At 35.9% G+C, this 20,649-nt stretch overlaps 1 pseudogene; it reads left to right on the forward strand.

Moving 5' to 3' along the window:
* The first annotated feature begins 5,439 nt into the window (after window positions 1-5,439).
* On the forward strand, window positions 5,440-7,165 carry LOC128295415 (photosystem II protein D1-like; annotated as a pseudogene).
* Window positions 7,166-20,649: the final 13,484 nt, after the last annotated feature.

Raw genomic sequence — 20,649 nt, forward strand, 5'->3', positions numbered from 1 at the left:
ATTCCGTCCAGAAGTCATGGATATTGAGGCCTTATTTGAAGGTTCACAACAATCCATAGATGCAGGTACTTCAAGTGCTGAGTTGGTCTTAGCAGTCGTAAGAGGTCGAGAGCAAAAAAAAGGGGTCCTCTGGTGCCGCGGAGAGTAGTGGCATCAAGTTACCTCATCACAGACCTGACAAACAACCGGTCTTTCTAGAGGATGACTCCCTTGCTCCTTTATCAATACCCACTACAACATTTCTGCCATCTATTTCTCCTGTATGTTCTTTGCCCCTACCTTCGGTTTCCTTCGAGTCTCGAGTTGATTTCGGCCATGTTGCAAACCTGCCCATTAACACTTTAGTTCCCTGTCCTTCCCTTGTTGGGGCCAGCACTTATACTCCCCCTTAAGGGGTAGTCCAGATTCTTCCATTGGCAAAATCATCTCTATCTGGGCTAATATCCCTTTTCTCCTTTTAATGTTCTACAACTCCAAGACCAAGAGCTACCTGGAATTGTAAGAGTTAGCCTACCCTTCTTTCTCTTCCTCTAGTTTTCACAAGCCCGCTCTAAGTGAGTTGGTGGGTTCTTGCTTAATGTTGTCGACAAAGAATGCCCTTGATAATTGGGTTCTCCTATTGTGCTGAAACTGAGGCCAAGCAGGTCGAGTCAGAAAAGACCCTTTTCAATAGCGAACAATCTCTTACCCAGCTTTACCAGTCACATGAGGCTTTTTTCGGGTAGGTTGTCTAGCTTACTAAATTTGTCTCTATTTAGAAGACCAAGTACCAAACCCTAGGGACCAGAGTAAGGGAGTTGGAGGAAAGGGTCCACCAGTTGGAGTCTTGTGAGCAAGAATACCTCACTAATATAGAGTACATCTAGAAGGAGAATGTGGAGGCATTGGCAAATTATAAGGTGGATACCCAGCAGGGCATTCAAAACTTTCTGCTTAGACTAAGGGTTAGCCTAATACTGCATACACGGTTGTCGCAGGTCCCTTTGACTTAAGTTGCATCTGCCGGTTTACAAATAATAACCTCAGCTTCAACATTTACTACCCTTTGAAAGAAAACTGAGAGGAATTTTAGAGGGAATAGAGGGAGTCTAGGAGGCTTTTTTATAATCAAAACATGAATGTATTTGACTCTGATTCTCTAGGAGAGTCCCCTTCAAAGAATAACTGAAGGGTGAACCTGTTTTGTAACCGCTCCTTTGAATTTTTAATGACAATTTATTTCTTTTACTTTCTCTTCCTATCTTTCGTGCCTTGCCTCATGTTCCTTCCTGGTCTTTGTTATACCCAATTTTGGCCTTCATAATCTATACAACTACATTCACTCCCTTATTACTCATTAGTCATATACAATGACCAAAGGAACTCAATCACACTTTACCGTAACAAGCTTGCATAGTTACAACTAGCCTTCCTATGTCCAAAAGATCAGATAAACTTATACTTTGATACCACTAAATTTGAAACACCTAATTCCCGACTGGCTCAGCAAATCAAAGGTCCAGATGATACAAATTCAGAATAACAAACTAATTTTATTCAACTATACACATTAATCCATGCTATAACATACATCATTTAAAAATTTTCCACCTGATAATTTCATTTATGAATTTACTTGTACAACTCAAAGTATTTATGCCTAGGCAAAAACTGCGAGTCATAGTCTTTAGAAGTTCCCCTCTATATGCATGTTACGAGTTTTCCCCTAATTTTTTTCTCACATCATCGATGTCTAGTTCAACCCTCTACTCAAATTCCATTGTTAACTTTATATTGCAATTAAGCAGACCATTTATAAGCTCAAATTAAATTCATGAGACTCTATGAGATTGTCAAATAACAAAATCAAGCTAAGGGATCAATGGTTTTAAAGGAAATTGTCCACTCTCTGATAAATTCCAACATTAGGTAGATTGTATCAAAGAAGTCTTTACCATTCTGCTCATAGCTTGCTGACTTCTACTTCAACTGAATTACGAGCTTGTTTTTTATTAGAGTGGAGGTCCTTTAAGAGTACAGACCTAAATATACCTTAATAAAAGTTCTATCCCTTAAAACTTGATTGGAAAACACTATGTCAATCACTGGTGATCTGGTATCTATTTTTGCGAGTTTCAAATCCAATTCCTCCATTATTCCCGGTGAACTGTTCACCTTAGAATAAGCCCTGATAGGCTCTTACCTATATCGACTTAGGCAATTAAGTCCTCTATAACCTCAACAGACATAATCACCTCTAATTTTCTTCTATGTCTGCAAACTTTTAAAATTACTAACCCTTGTACAAGAGCGTCCTTTGGCGTAGTAAGCCTTAAATTTCATTACACTCAGGGATCATTGTCAATCCTCCCTTACTGAGTCAAGGTATTCTCTAAATAAGCTCTCGAGTCCACTTTACTCGGCTGAATCTTGATGATACCATAACAGAATTATGGTTTTCTTTCTCCTTCTTCACAAACAATTCGTCCTAGCAAATATCCTCAAGCGTATTGTCCTTGAGGATTCTCTACACAATACTGTTACCTAGCTATGAACTTACACCATATGCCCCTTGTTTAATGTCCTGGCTGGCTTCTTGTGATTAGTGTCCCAACGACTTCCCTTGTCTAATGTCTAAGTGGGCTTCCCCATGTTTAATGTCTAGGTAGACTATTTGTGATACCGTAGTATCTTTCAACCATGGTCTTACTCTCTTTTTATAGTCAATTTATCACTTGATGTCATAGGATTTCTCATCTATGTTCTTACTATGATGCCATGACATCTTTCAGCCATGGTCTTCCTAATTTCTATCATGATGCAATAAAGTCTTTCAGATATGGTCTTACTCATTTTAGGCGTATAGCCTCTGCTCGATTCCATGGCCTCACTAGGATCTTTACTCTTCCCATTTCGTTTGTTCCATTTCTCCATTTCACCATTTCTAACCTTGATGCTCGAACACCACAGTGTTCCCTCTACAAAGCCTAGAGCTTCGCTCATCACAGTTTGCACTCTACAATATTGTATAGCGATATCTGACAATCTCACCCCTTTCCCAATCCTAACTTCATCTAACCTATCAATACTTCCCATTTTCTAACTCGGACGATACATAAAATTCACTGTTGTTCCAACATTAGGTGCACCATTTTCTAAAACATGTAATCCTGTTTATTTCATGCAAGTTCTAATCATTTATAGCATACATAATCAACAAAGATCTTTCATTATAACAGTCCAATTTTGGGCTTAGTCGGAACAGTGGTTTCGGGACCACAAATCCAACGAGGGAAAAAATTATTTTTTATTATATTTTTATGGTCTATGATTTCACGAAATGATTTCGTGAAATTTTTTTCAAAAATTTCGATGATTGGGCACTCAATTTAGTCAAAAGGACTAAATCGTAAGGAGTGCAAAACTTGAGTTTTAGAAGCTAGAGGTGTCCAATTGTTATGAAATTTTAAATTGGAGGTCCTTAAATGGTAATTAGACCATTGAATAATGTTTTTGACAAAAATGGACATGAAATACGTGAAATAGAATATGTTTAAGTTAGGGGCATTTTGGTCATTTAATAATTAAATGACTTAATAAACAAATAAAAGCCAAAATTTCTTGTCCATCTTCTTCGTTGGCTGAATTTTACATGAAGAAACCATGGCTAGGGTTTTCCAAGCTTCCAAGCTCGATTGTAAGTTCATTCTAGCCCCGTTTTTAATGATTTTTACATTTTTGAAATCCTCGTAACAAGATATATCTATTTCTACCATTAATTTGAGTTATGGTTAAAGTCTAGGGTTTTGACCCATGATGAACGTGTGTGTATTTTGATGATTAATGGTAGAAAATGCATGTTTATGGTTAGAGAAATGACTTTTACTAAGTGATTTTTGGTGAAAATGCCTAAAAGGATGAATTTGTAAAAGTCATAAAATGTCTCATAAAAGTGTGTTTTAATGGAAATTATGGGCTGTTATAGTTATGAAAATGGTTTGCCTAGGCTTAAAGTATAAAGAAATTGAATGAAAATCATTTTACGAGCTTAGGGGCAAAAGTGTAAATATGAAAAAATTTAGGGGCAAAAATGTAATTTTTCCAAATATGATTTTTGGGCAGAATTGATTATGATAATGATTAAATAAGTTAAATGTGATGTTTTAGATCAAGAAAAATGAAGTTCGAGCCTAGAACGAGGGAAAATGAGTAATTGACGGTTGGGTCCCTATTTGCCATTTTGGTGTCGAGGTAAGTTCGTATGTAAATAATGATATGCTATGTTTATATTTGAAGTATTCTAAATGCTTTGATAATGTATGAAATTGATTTTCTAGTTGTATTTGATGAAATTCGGATAAGTGAGAAAAATCTTGTTTGAACATTAGGAATAGAATAGGATACGAGTGACATGTCAGAAAGGATACTTGTGATATATGTGTGATTATGTGGTTTGAGTACTGGTATCGTACATCTACTAGTGGCTGGATAGTCAGGCATGTGTTGCAGATACCTGACAGTTTGTAAGAGTAGCACTGCGTAGTTATGTCTTAACTGTCAACTTGTGTAAGCAGGCCTTAGATTTGCTCGAGAGCGAGCATTCATGTGATATGAGATATGAGGTAGCTTTAGCTTCATATGTGACTCTTATGTGCAAAGACTTCCCATGTATCCATCTAGTATTCCAAGTTTTCAATAGGTATGCCAAAGATGAGAAAGTAAGTGGTTATGTTACGAGATGGTACAGGTATGTACGTAAAGATTTTGAGTATTGACTTCATGTTATTGTGAGTTATGATCACTATGAAAGTGAGTTTGAGATAGCCCTATGATTGTTGATTTATGGTTAGGATGTATAAATGCAAGGAAACACGATTGATGACTATATGTTAGGCCTTGGAGGCCCAATTGATTGGTGAGATAGTAAATGTTGTTCATTTGAATTGTGATTTATCGGTTATGAGTGAAAGGAAATATTGGCATAATTTCCTATTAAAAACCATCTATTTTCATTGTTTAACTCTTTGACAACACGAAAAGTCCATTGTTCAACTCTTTGACAACATGAAAAAACCAAAAGCTCTACCCTCCCTCTCTATCTATCCATAGGATGGAAGGGCAGAGTCCTTTGGTGTCCCCTTCAGTCAAGAATTGGGGATTCATAATCACTACCCAATATGATTTTCCTTTTCGCGGATGCCTTTCTTTGTTCATGGTTCAATATTCTGGTGTCCTAGGCGTAGAGGAACAACACCAATCCATCCCGAACTTGGTGGTTAAACTCTACTGCGGTGACGATACTGTAGGAGAGGTCATGTAGCAAAATAGCTCGATGCCAGGATGATAATGGAATAGAACAAATATTAATCCTTTCTCCGAAAGAATCCACCCAAAAGGGGAGGTATTCCAATGCAATAAAGTTACATAGTGTCCATTTTTCGTTGATAAAGGGGTATTTCCATGGGTTTGCCTTGGGATCGTGTTCATACTGTCGTATTGAATGATCCCGGTCGCTTGCTTTCTGTTCATATAATGCATACGGCTCTGGTTGCTGGTTGGGCCGGTTCAATGGCTCTATATGAATTAGCTATTTTTGATCCCTCCGATCCCGTTCTTGATCCAATGTGGAGACAAGGTATGCTCGTTATACCCTTCATGACTCGTTTAGGAATAACCAATTCATGGGCCCCTACTTTATAATATAATGAAAGGCATGCTTGATAGCAAGATTAGATCACATAAAGTCAACGAAGGAGGTGGGTTCATTAACAACTCACAGATGAAAAAATGGCAAAAAAAAAAAAGCATTCACTCCCCTTCTATATCTTGCATCTATAGTATTTTTGCCCTGGTGGATCTCTCTCTCATTTAATAAAAGTCCAAATCTTGGATTACTAATTGGTGGGATACTAGGCGTCAAAACTTTTTGAATGATATTCAAGAAAAGAGTATTCTAGAACAATTCATAGAAGTAGAGGAACTCTTCCTGTTGGACGAAATGAGAAGAGAATACCCGGAAACACATCTACAGAAGCTTCGTATAAGAATCCAAAAAGAAACAATCCAATTGATCAAGTTAATAATATTTATATTATTATATTTATATTAATTGCTAATAATTTGTAATTTGATTAATTGATAAGCATTTGAATTGTTATATAATTTCTATTGTTAATTGGTTTAGTAGTGGAATTTGATAAAATCGCCCTGAACTAAAGAAAGTATCAATCTGTATTTTATTTTTCTAACTTAAGAAAAAAAAAATGATAAATCTAGATACGATCCTAGATGTATGTTTTCTATTTTCTATTTGATATTGGTTGACACGGGTATATAAATACTGTTGAATAACAAGCCTTCAATTATCTAGTTCTAGATAATTTGTGCGCAGGAGTCTCGATGATTAAATAAACCAAGATTTTACCATGACGCAATTCTAGAGACGCATAAGCGAAAGCCTATGGGGTCACTTCAGAATCGGATAACCAAAGACTGAAAACCGTCTTTACATCGATGGTTTGGTGTTTTGATGATCCTACCTTATTGACCGCAACTTCGTATTTATTATCGCCTTCATTGTTGCTCCTCTAGTAGATATTGATGGTATTCGTGAACTGCTTTCGGATCTCTACTTTACAAAAACAATATTATTTCGGTGCCATTATTCCTACTTCTACAGACTATAGGTTTGCACTTTTACCCGATCTAGGAAGCGGCATCTGTTGATGAATGGTTATACAATGGCGGTCCTTATGAATTAATTGTTTTACACTTCTTACTTGGTGTAGCTTGTTACATGGGTCGTGAGTGGGAACTTAGTTTCCGTGCTGGTATCGCCCTTGGATCATTGTTGCATATTCACTCATTGCAAATTGCTATCATTTTTTTCTTGATCTATCCAATTGGTCAAGGAAGTTTTTCTGATGGTTTGCCCCTAGGAATCTCTGGCACTTTCAACTTCATGATTGTATTCCAGGCTGAACATAACATCCTTATGCATCCGTTTCACAAGTTAGGCGTAGTTGGTGTATTCGGCGGCTCCCTATTCAGTGTTATGCATGGTTCCTTGGTAACCTCTAGTTTGATCAGGGAAACCACAGAAAATGAATCTGCTAATGAAGGTTACAGATTCGGTCAAGAGGAAGAAACTTATAATATTCTAACAAATGGGGTTGACTGTTGGTAACGGAATCCTTATATCGAATATCGAAACTCTAGAAAGGATGCAAGATATACCTATTTTTTTATAGGTATAATAATGAAAAACTATCTCAAAAAAGACGAACCAAACCCGTATTTTTTTATTTCTATTATATGCAATATTAATTTATATTTATATGAAAATATGAAAAATAAAAAAGAATTGTTGTGAATCGATTCCAAGTTGAAGAAAGAATCGAATAGAATAGTCATTAATCAAATCATTCACTCCATAGTCTAATAAATCTTTTGAAAAATTGATTAATCGGATCCCTCGGTCTATTAGTGAACTATCTCTCCAAGGATTGTGAAAGATGTTCCACTAGAAATATTTTTGTTATTGCTTCGACTTATATTCCCCAAAAAGTGGATCCCACTCTAATAGCCCCGAATAAATTAAATACATGTATTAAGATACGAAGGCTTCTTATTCCACAACAACAAAAGCACTTTTTCACTCTTTCATATACTAGGGGATTTCACTTGGAAAAGAAAATGTTTCATACTAATGGATTCGGGGTTAAGAAACTATGGAAAGAAATAGTTATTATAATTTGAAATATGTTGAGCTATATGCATGAAAACATGAATATACATAAGTAACGTGTACTTTTACTAAGATGTTTAAAATGATTTGCTAATTATGAAATATGCTACAATGGAGAAATTATGGCCGCTAGACTGAAAGTCGAGTAATGTTAAATTATTTTGATAAATAAAAAAGAGTAAACAAGTGAATAGATTATATTACAACCTTGAGATTTATAGCTATTTTTATATTAACTTGTGTTTATATTGTCAAGCATAGTATATGACTAGCATGAGTTGCTCATTGTTTTCATATGGACTTACTAAGCTATATAGCTTACCCCCTTTCCTTTCCCATCTTATAGGTTGATTTAGCTAGCTCGGGTTGGAGATCGTCGGAGATGCCATCACACTATCAAGCTATAATTTGGGAATAAGTGAACACAAGTATTTTAAGTTTATGGCATGTATAGGGACTTCGTCTTTTGATTAATTATGTCATTATTAATTTGGCCAAGTGTGTTGGCTTATAGTGATTTGGTGATTCATTTAGTATATGGCCATGAGATATGTTTCATATTGATTATTTGGTTGTAAACCTCTTCATATATGCATGCATGTGCCAAGGTCATACATGATGTGGTTAAAATTGTTTAGCATGGATGAATTGTAGATGTGACTATGGATGTTTGATGATGGAATTATGAGTGAGTGGCATGATAATAACTAAGACATGAGTATGTTAAATGGAAGTTGATAAACCGTAATTTATACATATTTTTATCCCATGCTTAGCACATTTATGGATGATTTCTCCTTAGATTTGGTGAATTCGATGCTCCTAATCCTTTAATTTCATGTTTTATACTTAGGTGAGCATAGGAGAGTAAAAAGAGCGAGAAACGGGCCAAAAACGGAGAAAATAGGCCAACATGGGAAATCAACACGGCCTGGACTTCCTTACACGGGTAGGCCATATGGCCGTGTCCATTTGGTAGAATCAAAGCACGAACCACACGGGTAGACCACACGCCTGTGCCTATTTAACAGCCTTGACCACGGTCTGAAGCAATCGCACACGGGCGTGTCCCTGTCGAGCCCAAGTATAGTCCTATTAGAAAAAGGCCACTTTTGAGGGCTTTTAGGCATTTTAAAGCCTATTTAAGCACCTGAGGAGGCAATTAGAAGACACACAGAGTATGAGGCAAGGAATTACTCAAGGAAAGCCGGTTGATCCATCTTAGAAGCCGGATTCATCGTCCAGACTGAAGATCTCCCTTCAATTTCCTTCAGGAGTTTTGGGTTTTCTTTATGTTTTGTTATCTTTATTCTTTTGAGATGTTTTCTTTCATAATTATGAACTAAACCCCGTAAATACCTAAGGGGAATGAAACCTAAGACGAATCTTATTATTATTATCTGAATTGTATGATAAATATTTGACTTGTTCTTAATTATGTGTTCTTAATTCTTGTTCTAATATTCTAGGATATTGATTCATGTTAATACGCTTATTCAGAGGAGCAAAAGTCCCTGTCTAAGAGTAAATTTGTCGTAATTAAGTGGAGTTGATTGCATGCCTAGAGATAAGGTGACAAGATTTTGCCGGATTAGGGTGAAACCTAATAAGAGAGTCCATAGATCGAGTTAATGTAACACTAGGGTGTTAATTAGAAAGAGATTTCCATTAATCAACCTAGGGTTAGACGTTATTAGTCTCAAGAGAGATAATAATATAACTTAAGGATTTCTACGGATCAAGTCGAATGAATAAATCGTCTGATTCAGAGTTAAATAACAAGTGAAGTCTAGGTGGATTTTTCCTTAGGTATTGTCTTAATCAATCGAGTTTTTCCTAAAAGCTTTTGCCCAATTTTCTCTCTGTGTACCCTTAGCTTAGTTAATTAGTTTAGATAAACAAATCCCTTAATTTTTAGACTAGATAACAAAAAGAAAGTAATTACTAGTACTTTTGGTTCCTTTGGGTTCGACAATTCAGTCTTGCTAAAGCTATACTACTGTTCGATAAGTGCGCTTGCCTTCATCGTGATAATAGTTAGTTTCAAGAACGATTAATTATAAATTTTTAAAACCTATCGCGAATATCACGTATCATGTTTTTGGCACCATTGTCGAGGAACTAAGATATTAGAAACACTCGATTTTTATTACTTTAGCCATTTTACTTTATTTGCAATTTAAAATTTTATTTTATTTTCTAATTCTCTCTTTTATTCGCTTCTGGCAGGTTTTTTATATTGTATGACTAGAAGAAACCCATCGGGACCATTACTTTTTGATAGTGAGATCAATCGCACAGCTCGTAGAAACTGAAGAGAAATAAGGCAAAGCTTAAGATACACACAGGAATAGAAAGAGGACGATATTCAAACCACAACCAAGGAGATGGCTGAAAATTAGGAAAATCCGCTACCTTCTGCGATTGCCGCTGATCCAGTAAATCAGAATCATGCTCCACGCACTATGTATGATTATGCTAAACCAAATTTAATAAGAAATGAGTAGAGTATAGTTAAGCCTGCTATTGCTTCAAATAATTTTGAACTGAAACCTAACACGATTCAAATAATACAACAATTTGTTCAGTTTGTTGGTTTACAGGATGAGGATCCAAACACCCACTTGGCGAATTTTCTGGAACTCTGTGACACATTTAAAATCAATGGTGTCTCTGATGATGCCATTCGCCTTCGGTTGTTTCCCTTTTCATTGAGGAACAAAGCTAAACAGTGGTTGAACTCGTTACCAGAAGGTCAATCACTACTTGGGAACAACTGACCGAAAAGTTTTTACTTAAGTATTTTCCGCCGGCTAAAACGGCTAAATTAAGGAATGATATCTCTAGATGCATGGGAGAGATACAAGGATCTGTTGAGAAGGTGCCCTCACGATGGGTTACCACTCTAGCTACTGGTTCAAACTTTTCACAATGGGCTGAATCCTTCGACTAGACAAATGGTTGACACAGCCACTGGTGGGACTATCAATAATAAGACACCTGAGGATGCTTATGAATTTATAGAAGAGATGTCACTGAATAAAGATCAGTGGCAAGTCATGAGGACAAATCCAACTAAAGCAGCCAGCATTTTTAACGTCGATTCAGTCACTATGCTCTCTAATCAGGTAGAACTTTTGAATAGAAAAATTGACGATTTTCTTGGTTCTTCACAGGTTCACCCAGTAATGCAATGCAATGCAAGTGGAGGAGGGACGAGCAATTCAGAATACCTACCTTTTGGCCACATCATGGAAAACGAGCAATTAGATTATATGGGTAATAATCTTTGACCTCAAAATAATCCTTATAGTAACACTTACAATGCAGGATGGAGGAACCACCCAAATTTCTCATAGGGAGGCCATGGGAATCAGAGACCACCACCACCTCTAGGCTTCCAACAATCACCTTACCAACAAGAGAAAAAGCTGAACCTTGACGAGATGATGTCAAAATTTATTTCAGTCGTGGAAACCCATTTTCAGAACACTAAAACTGCACTTAAAAATCAACAAGCGTCGATCCAAGGACTCGAGAATCAAATTGGGCAGCTGACTAAGATGATTTCAGAAAGACCACCAGGAAGTTTACCTAGTAACACCAAACCCAATCCAAAAGAGCATGTGAAAGTAGGTACACTAAGGAGTGGGAAAGTGTTAGTTGAATTCGAAAAGAAGCCACCACAAGAAGCTGAAAGAGACAAAGAAGAGGAAGAAAAACCTGAAAACAATGATAATCCAATGCCAAAGGAATATGAACCACCAACCCCATATCCAGCAAAGTTGAAGAAAGACCGCATGGATGCACAATTCGGTAAATTTCTTAAAACTTTTTAAATAACTGTATATTAACTTACCTTTTGTTGAAGCTATATCGCAGATGCCTACATATGCAAAATTTTTAAAGGAGCTTCTAACAAATAAAAGGAAGTTTGAAGGCTTATCTATGGTGGAACTTAATGAGGAGTGTTCGGCCATACTCCAAAATAAACTGCCAACTAAACTGAAAGACCCAGGAAGTTTTACTATTCCCTACTTAATTGGTAGTTTGAATGTTGATAAGGCACTAGCTGATTTAGGTACTAGCATTAATTTGATGCCATATAAAATGTTTAAACAACTTGGTCTTGGGGAACCTTAACCCACTAGGATAAGTATTCAATTAGCTAATAGATCTATTAAATATCCTAGGGGAATTATAGAGGATGTACTTGTAAAAGTAGATAAATTTATATTCGCTGTTGAATTCGTTGTGCTTGACATAGATGAGGATGTTGAAGTGCCTTTAATCTTAGGTCGTCCATTTTTAGCCATTGCTAGGGCTGTTATTGATGTGGGTAATGGCAAATTGGTACTCAGAGTAGGTTACGAAGAGATTATATTTAAAATTTATGATTCCATGAGATTTTCTAGGGAACAGGATGACTCATGTTATTTTATTAACTGTATTGATCATGCTACTCAAAATTCTTTTCAGGAAATCATACATAAGGACACGTTGGAACTATGTCTTGCCCAAGGAGAGGAGGGGGTGATAATTCTAAGATAGGAACTGAACTGAATCCCAATGAACCCTCTCCAAGACCAGCAGAATATGAGGGTATTAAGGTAAAGGATGAACTTAAGCAAAAACCCTCTATTGAAGAACCTCCCAAACTGGAACTTAAACAATTGCCGAATCACTTAGAATATGCATTCCTTGGAAATAACTCTACATTACCGGTAATTATTGCATCTAATTTGCAACCCAAAGAGAAAGAGGAATTACTCCAAGTCTTAAGAGAGCATAAAAGGGCCATAGCTTGGAAAATTTCTGACATTAAAGGGATCAGTCCTTCTTTTTGCACCCATAAAATTTTAATGGAAGACGAATAAAAGCCATGTGTGCAAACCCACAGACGACTGAACCCCAACATGAAGGAAGTTGTTAAAGCTGAGGTAATTAAACTCCTAGATGCTGGAATTATTTATCCTATTTCTGACAATTCTTGAGTAAGTCCAGTGTAGGTTGTTCCTAAGAAAGGAGGCATGACAATTGTAGTAAATGAGAAGAATGAATTAATCCCAACAAGGACAGTCACAGGTTGGAAAGTTTGCATTGATTATAGGAAGCTAAATGATGCCACGAGAAAAGATCACTTCCCCCTTCCATTCATTGACTAAATGTTGGAAAGATTGTTAGGACATATGTACTACTGCTTTTTAGACGGACTCTCTGGCTATTTTCAAATCCCAATAGCTCCTGAAGATTAAGAAAATGCGACATTTACATGTCCATACGGTACGTTTGCTTATCATAGAATGCCTTTTGGATTATGTAATGCTCCTGCTACTTTTCAGCGTTGCATGATGGCTATTTTTTATGAACTCGTAGAAGACATCATAGAGGTATTTATGGATGATTTCTCAATTTTCGGTAATTCTTTCCATCTTTTCCTTAAAAATTTAAAATGAGTCTTAATAAGATGTGAGGAAACAAATCTTGTACTTAACTGGGAAAAATTTCATTTTATGGTTCAAGAAAGTATTGTGTTAGGACATAAAATTTCTAGTAAATGGATTGAGGTTGATAAATCTAAAATTGAAGCCATTGAGAAACTACCTCCTCCTAATTCGGTTAAGGCTATTAGAAGCTTTTTAAGACATGCTGGGTTTTATAGAAGATTCATTAAAGACTTTTCTAGAATAGCTAAGCCTTTGACTAAATTACTAGAAAAAGATGTACCTTTTAATTTCGATCAGGAATGTTTAGAAGCATTTAATACTTTAAAGGATAAATTGACTAAAGCTCCAATTATAATTGCACCTGATTGGAATTCACCTTTTGAACTAATGTGCGATGCAAGTGATTTTACAATAGGTGCAGTTTAGGACAGCGAAGAGATAAGCATTTTCAACCTATCAATTATGCTAGCAAAACTTTGACAGCCGCGGAAGAAAACTACACTACCACAGAGAAAGAGCTACTAGCTGTGATTTTTGCATTCGATAAATTTAGGCCATATCTAATATTGTCTAACATTTTCGTTTATACTGACCATTCTGCTCTTTGTTACCTTTTAACTAATACTGATGCAAAACCTCGACTCATCTGATGGATTTTGTAATTGTAGGAATTCAACTTGGAGATTAAGGATAAGAAAGGAGCCGAAAACCTCGTGGTTGATCATTTTTCCAGGCTTGAAAATTCAAGTACCAAAGAGCTAGATGAAGTTGAAATAAATATTCATTCCCTGAAGAATAATTTTTTGCTATATCTAATTTTGAGGTACCTTGGTTTGCTGACATTGAAAATTTTTTAGCAGCTAACAATATCCCAAAAGGGTTGACACATCAGCAAAAGAAACGATTCTTTACTAATGTGAAAAACTACTTTTGGGAAGAACCTTTCCTTTTTTGTATATGGGCAAATCAAGTCATTAGGTGATGCGTTACAAGGATAGAAGCATTGAAGATCTTGGAACATTGCCATTCAGGACCGACTGGAGGACACTACAGTGGAAATAAGACTGCACATAAAATACTCGAATCAGGTTTTTATTGGCCCACTCTATTCAAAGATACCAATAGGTATGTTACTTCTTGTGACAAATGCCAAAGGACAGGTAATATCTCCAAATGTGATGAAATGCCCCAGACATATATGCTCTCATGTGAAATATTTGACGTTTGGGGTATCGACTTCATGGGTCCATTCCCCAGCTCATTCGAGAATAAATACATATTAGTAGCCATTGGTTATACGTCTAAATGGGTGGAAGCCCAAGCTTTACCTACTAATGATGCTAGAGTGGTAGTATGATTCCTTAAGAAACTCTTTTTCTTGATTTGGATCCCCTATAGCAATTATCAATGATAAAGGTACTCATTTTTGTAACACCCAATTTGATAAGACCCTTAAGAAATACGGAGTTCACCACAGAATAGCTACCCCTTATCATCCTCAAACTAGTGGACAAGTCAAAGTAGCAAACCGAGAGCTCAAACGTATTCTAGAAAAGACAATAGAGTCAAACAGGAAGGACTGGGTGATGAAAGTAGATGATGCTTTATGGGCTTATAGAACTGCTTTTAAGACCCCCATAGGAACATCTCCTTATAGACTTGTTTACGGAAAAAGTTGTCATCTACTGTTTGAGTTAGAACATAAGGCATTATGGGCTATAAAATTTCTAAACCTTGATCCCAAACTTGCAGGTGAAAACAGGTGAAAACAGGTTGATGTAGTTGAACGAGTTAGATGAGTGGCGAGCTAATGCATATAAAAATTTGAGTCTATACAAGGAAGCAACGAAGCGCTGCCACGACGCTCGTTTGAAGCAACGAATGCAATTTGAAGTTGGAGATCTTGTCCTGTTATACAGCTCAAGGCTCAAATTGTTTCCTGAAAAGCTTAAATCAAAATGGTCAGGTCTTTTCATAGTCCAAACTGTGTTTCCATATTGCACAGTAGAGGTAAATCATCCATCACAAGGCACTTTTATGGTAAATGGACATCGTCTCAAACTTTATAACTATGAAAATTTCAAAGGCGATAAAGAGGAGCTATGACTCCACGAAGTTACCTAAATATACGCACAAGGTAGAATCAAGCTTAGACTATAAATAAGAGCTTCTCAGAAGGAAACCTGAGCACTAACGGTGTTAACTTTTTTAAATTTTAGTTTTTAACATTTAATTCACTAACTGAGTCACTGAACACAGGATTTCCAGAACCACACAGCTAGGCACACGGGCGTGCCTTAGGCCGTGCCCAAACCACGGGAGGCAACACGGCCATGCGATAGGACCATGTGAAAACAGAGTAAAAACATTTCCCCAACACGAGATTTGATAAGTTACCACGGCCGTGCAACATGGCCGTGGGCAATCCAGCCAAGTTAACACGGGCATGCGACATGTCCGTGCCCACCGACTGTGCTCGAGCCTGTCAAAACAACACGGGCGTGCTCCTGCATACATGGGCATGGGAGAAGCGAACGAAGAATGACATGGCTGTGCAACATGGCCGTGTGCACCAATTCGCCCAATTTCGAAAACCACGAAACACACGGGCTGCACGGCCGTGTGCCCTAATTTATTTATAAACACCTATTATTTTTACTTTTTATTTTATTTTATTTTTATCTTTATTTATATGTTGAAATTACTTTTTATTTCCCTTTAATACTATTTTTATTTTATCATGAGATTTTATAATTTTTATTTAGCTATTTCTTTTAGAGTAATTATGCCTCTTTATATTTCATAAAAAGTTACTGATTCTATCACAGTTGTAAAGAGCTCCAAAGCTCACAATTCCTTAGGAACTTGCAACTCTATTGGAAAAGGTTCTCCACGACTACCATGTCTTGCCCGACCGCCACGATAACCTCTTCACTGGACACTGTGGTTATGGAACCCAACCTCTACCACCACCGGAGTATCCTCTTCCAATCTCATCATTGCCTTGGCCGATTATCCTCTATAACTCCAACTCAAGGATTCCATTCATCATTCAGGAAGTTTCACTTCTCTCCCTATCTTTTGATCTTATATCTATAATTTCAGTATATTTAACTTTATATCTTGAGGACAATGTACATCTTAAGTGTGGGGGGTTATTTATTTCATTATCAGAAAAATCCCTAAATTTTGTCTTATTCTCATGTGATCTTCTCATATCAGTATTAGAATGAATTTTGATTAATTTATGATCTTTATTGATATGTCTTGAATTAAAACATAGGCATTCATGCATTGATGGTTTAAATTTTAAGGAATTAGAGAATCAAGTATGATAAGTTGATTTTTGAGTTTTAAAAATTTTTAGGTTGTTTCCCCAAGTCTAGGTATTATCATGAGTTGAAGTTCACAGGTTTAAACATCAAAAAGCCATAATTTTTGTGAGGTCTTGAGCCTTTAGAGCATCTATTATTTCTTTCATGCTCACTTTTGTTGTTGCTTTGAGTACGTCAATATTGATCTGTTATTCTAGAACTTGCTTGATTATACATGTCAAGACCACACTTTTAGTTTGATATGTCAAGATGATAAAGGCACTTAGGTTTAACCCACTCACTCCATAAAAGCCTACCTTCATAATTAACCCTTAGTAAACCCCCTTGAGCCTAATAATCCATCCATTGATTTACCCTTAATATTAACCCATAACCCATTATTGTTGAAATCCCCTAAATTAATTTGATCCCTATTTTTGTCAAGATTTGATTTGAATAAATTACTTAGCTATGTTTTATTTTTGATAGTTAACCTATGTTATTTGACTTGTTCTAAAAAAGAAATTATTACAATACATACATATATTAGTAGTAATTCGTTGTTTTTGAGCTTAAGTGTTCAATACCATATTTTGAGAAGAAACTCACATGTATTCAAGTGATGCCTAGTTATTTTTCTAGTTAGGTAATTTTTTCAATTCAATCTCGATTCTAACCTTTTCTTTCAGCTTGTGACCGCACCCCCTAATCAAAGCCACGTTACAACCCTCTAAGGACCTTTTTGATTGATGTATTATCTCAATATATAGTGGTGGAGATTTGATTTTCATGCAAGCCTATGGTAATAACTTTTCATATTGACTAATGAGTGCTTCATTTATTGTCCTTAAACACCTCGAGTGATTTGAGTGAATCTGTAGTGAGGATGTTAAACTTTGTGATATTTTGAATCAAAGGTAATCACTTAGATGAGGGGAGACACCTATGTTTTCGTGATAAAATGCTCAACTTGGAATGTTTGAAACTTTGGTGTTCTTCTAGTTGAATTCTCAATGTATGATTACTTATGGTTTATTTTGAGATATTATTGATAGGGATTATAAATTGAGAAGAATTTATTTTGAATGTGAGTTGAGGATTTTGCTTGAGGACAAGCAAACGCTTAAGTGTGGGGGTATTTGATAAATCGTAATTTATACATATTTTTATCCCATGCTTAGCACATTTATGGATGATTTATCCTTTGATTTGGTGAATTCGATGCTCCTAATCCTTTAATTTCATGTTTTATACTTAGGTGAGCATAGAAGAGTAAAAAGAGAGAGAAACGGGCCAAAAATAGAGAAAATGGGTCAACATGGGAAATCAACACGGCCTGGACTTCCTCACACGGGTAGGCCACATGGCCGTGTCCATTTGGCAGAATCGAAGCACGACTCACACGGGTAGAACACATGCCCGTGCCTATTTAACAGCCTTGACTACAGTATGAAGCAATAGCATAGAGGCGTGTCCCTGTCGAGCCTAAGTATAGTTCTATTCGGAAAAGACCACTTTTGAGGGCTTTTAGGCATTCTAAAGCCTATTTAAACACCTGAGGAGGTAATTAGAAGACACACAGAGTAGGAGGCAAGTAATTACTCAAGGAAAGCGATTGATCCATCTCAGAAGCTGGATTCATCGTCAAGACTGAAGATCTCCCTTCAATTTTCTTCAGGCGTTTTGGGTTTTCTTTATGTTTTGTTATCTTTATTCTTTTGAGATGTTTTCTTTCATAATTATGAACTAAACCCCCTAAATACCTAAGGGGAATAAAACTTAAGACGGATCTTGTTATTATTATCTGAATTGTATGATAAATATTTGACTTGTTCTTAATTATGTTTTCTTTATTCTTGTTTTAATATTCCAGGATATTGATTCAATTTAATGAGCTTATTCAGAGGAGCAAAAGTCTTTGTCTAAGAGTAAATTTGTCGTAATTAAGCGGAGTTGATTGCACGCCTAGAGATAGGGTGACAAGATTTTGCTGGATTAGGGTGAAACCTAATAAGGGAGTCCATAGATCGAGTTAATGCAATACTAGGGTGTTAATTAGAAAAAGATTTCAATTAATAAACCTATGGTTAGACGTTATTTGTGATAACCCGAATTAGGGCCTAATCGGAATAGTGGTTTCGAGACCACAAAATCTGAGATAGAAATAATTATTTTATGATTATTTTGAGGTCTATGATATGATTTCATGATTGTGTGAACATTTCGTGAAGAAATTCTATGCATAAAGTGCTTAATTTGAAGTTAGGGACTAAATTGCATAAGTTGCAAAACTTGCATTCTATAATTTTCTAGTATGAAATTGTTTTGAAATATTAATTAGGAGGTCTTAAATAGCAATTTGACCAATTTCTAAGTTTATGGAAAAAAATTGGACATGGATGGAATTTTTGAAAGTTTAGTAAGGAAGGGCATTTTGGTCATTTGGATATTAAATGAAATAAAATGGGAAAAATAACACAAAAATGATCAACACTTTTAAGCCTTGATTGTAAGTGATTTCTATGCTCGTTTTTAATGTTTTTTACATTTTTGAAATCCTCGTAGCTCGGTTTGCCTATTTCTACCAATATTTTGAGCTAGGGTTTATATTTAAAATTTTACCCATGGATGATATGTATGAATTTTGATGTTTTATGGTAGAATATGAAGTTTGAGATTGTGTTAAACAACTTTTGCTAAGTGATTTTTCGTAAAAACGAGTAAAATGACATAATCGGTAAAAATACCTAATATTCATAAGTACATGTTAGAGTGTGAATTTGATGTTGCTATAGAAGGGAAAAATGATCAGCATGTCATAAAACATAAGAAAATAAGATGAGGTTTAATTTACGAGCCTTGAGGAAAAAATGTAAATATGTGAAAGTTTAAGGGCAAAATGGTAATTTTGCCAAAGTTCGTACTAGGGGCTATTTTGATGAATGTGTGTATTAAATAAAATAATTTGGTATTATAGCTCAAGAGAAAAGAGATTCAAGTCGAGATCGAGGGAAAAATGAAGATTACGAGGAATAGGCTCGACTATTCTCATTTTGTATCGAGGTAAGTTCATATGTAAATATTGTAATATAACTGTTATTTTAAATCATTTAATGCTATTTATATGATATTATGATTGTTATCATGCAATTCTATGCTTTGTGGTCATTGTTGGACAACATGCAAAAATTTTGTGAATTATGTGAAAAATGTGAAAGACTGCCGAAGTATCGTCATTAGTATTCTAAGGAGAATGGTAAAAGAGTATGAACGAGGAAAGTCCCGTTGAACCTTAGGAATAGATTCGAATATTTGGGCATCCGAACTCGTTGAGTTGAGTCTGAGTTCACTTATGGATGCGAACGTTCGAACTCGTTAAGTTGAGTCCGAGTTCACTTATGGATGCGAATGTCTGAGCTCGTTGAGTTGAGTTCGAGTTCACTAATGGATACGAATGCCCGAGCTCTTTGATTTGAGTCTGAGTTCGCTTATGGGCGGGTTACATGGTAGCTTGGCTACATATGTGGCACTTATGTGCAAACTTTCCATGTATCCGAGTTATATTCCGATGTGTTCAACGGGTAAAATTCTAGTGAAATGAAAGAATACTCAAGATGCAAGTGACGTATTTGTAAGTGTTGTGGAATGGGCACTTTGGACAGGTATGTACTTAACCCTCGGGTTGAGACTTGATACGACAACAATAATATGGTAAGATGATTAATGATGAATAGAAATGTGATATATGTTTTGGTGATATTATGCTAATGGTGGTTGGTATAATTGCTTTGTTAAGTTATTTTTTATTTGCATGTGGACTTACTAAGTATCTATGCTTACTCCCTCCTTTTCATTCTTTGTAGTTTTGACAAGTCAATTTGGAGATCGGAACGGTCGGAGGCACGCTCACACTATCACTGGACAATCGCGGTATAATGACTTGTAATTTTTGGAAATATGGCATGTATAGCATTCCAATCATTTTGTGTGTATAATCTTACGGTATTGCCCATGGATGGAATGAAAATGTTTGAGAATGATTAGCTATTGGAATGACTAATCAAGTTTATATATGATAACATGTATGCTTTATGTCTTAACTAAACCATGAAAATCCTTGGAAAGGTAAAATTTGCAACAAAACAGAATCAGACAGCAACAG

The sequence above is a fragment of the Gossypium arboreum genome, chromosome 7, assembly GCF_025698485.1.
Source record: "Gossypium arboreum isolate Shixiya-1 chromosome 7, ASM2569848v2, whole genome shotgun sequence".
NCBI classification, from domain to species: domain Eukaryota; kingdom Viridiplantae; phylum Streptophyta; class Magnoliopsida; order Malvales; family Malvaceae; genus Gossypium; species Gossypium arboreum.